The sequence below is a fragment of the Hipposideros armiger genome, unplaced genomic scaffold, assembly GCF_001890085.2.
Source record: "Hipposideros armiger isolate ML-2016 unplaced genomic scaffold, ASM189008v1 scaffold_168, whole genome shotgun sequence".
Lineage (NCBI taxonomy): Eukaryota > Metazoa > Chordata > Mammalia > Chiroptera > Hipposideridae > Hipposideros > Hipposideros armiger.
In genome coordinates, this window is record NW_017731518.1 from 282,968 (window position 1) to 284,426 (window position 1,459).

General features: G+C 45.6%; 1 protein-coding gene across 3 annotated transcripts in view; it reads right to left on the reverse strand.

Annotated features, from left to right (window-relative positions):
• CHST11 (carbohydrate sulfotransferase 11) overlaps nt 1–1,459 on the reverse strand; it is a 274,124-nt gene that overhangs the window by 5,467 nt on the left and 267,198 nt on the right. The window lies entirely within an intron of this gene.

Here is a 1,459-nt window from a genome sequence, read left to right on the forward strand (position 1 = left end):
TCAAGGAGTAGAATTTCTTTCTCCAGCCTCCTGACTCCAGCCAGCTGGGGCTTGCTCTGACTAGGAGACTGTGTGCTCAGCGATGATGAACAAGTTCTAGAGTCTTTGGTGAAGCCTGGCAGGTCCCACCCTTTGCTCTCTTGGAATGCCACCATACGTTCATACCACACGGGCATAAGAGTTCTCCCCGTCGAATATAAGTACCACGAAGGGAGGGCTTTGTCTTTCCCCGGCTGTATCTCCAGTGCTTACACAAGTGCCAGCCACAGAGCAGACACTCAATACACATTTGTCAAGGGAATGAATGAATCAGTTAATAATCTCCTGAGGGAAACTTGATGTGAAAGCAGGAAGGCCCCTCTGTCACCGATGAACCTTCCCAATCATTCATCGACGGCAGAGGATTCTTTCATAGCGACTGGACTAGGATGACTAGTGTTCCTCCCAAATTCATGTCCACCTGGAACCTCAGCATCTGACCTGATTTAGAAATAGGTTTTTTTGCAGCTGCAATTAGTTAAGATGGGGTCATACTGGAGTAGACTGGGCCCTAGTCCAGGGACTGGTGTCTTTGTAAGGAGAGAAAAGAGAGATTCAGACACACAGAGAGAAGCCCATGTGACAGCAGAGGCAGAGGCTGGTGCGATGCGTCCACAAGCTAAGAAATCCAAGGATGCTGGCAACCACCAGAAGCTAGGAAGGGGCAAGGAGGGGTCTATCCCAAGAGCCTGCAGAGGGAGCCCTGCTGACATCTTGAACTTGGACTTCCAGCTTCCAGAGCTGTGAGACAATACATTTCTGTTGTTTTAAGTCACTGAGCTTATGGTAATTTATTACGGCAGCCATGGGAAAGGACTACAGGAGCCAAGCCTTCAGTCAATAACTTTGAGCAAATTTGATGTAAGGTTTAAATGTATAAGAGAAGGTGACATTATTCTATGAGAGAATACAGTCTTTTTGCATCGAAGAATAAGGAAAGGGTACTGGGGCACAAGTAAGTAGAAAGAGGGTGAGATTTGAAATCAGAAGACCTAGGCTCGATCCATCTTGGGCAAGGCCCTTAACTTTCTTTTCAAAGAAAGTTCTCTTATTTGCAAAACAGGGATAGTAACACCTACCCGCAGGAGTGTCAAGTCAATCAAACAAGGTATGGTGCAGCATTTAGAAAACAAGGTCAAGTCTAGTTCAGAATTTGGACAAGGTATGGCACACAGCAGGTCATTAACATGTATATATTTTTCTATGAAAGAAGAAAAAAGAAATCCAAAGGAGAAGGGCAGGAACCTCAAAGACAAATTTCACCAGCTCTGTAATTTTTTTTTTAGATTTTTTGGGGGTAATTGGGGGATGGGAACAGCGCTGGGGAATTGGGGGAAGAGGAACAGACAAGTTGCTGTCCTTTTGTTCTTCAGTCTAGTTGTGGAGGATGTTGCTTCACTGGCCCAAGTTGGCACCATCA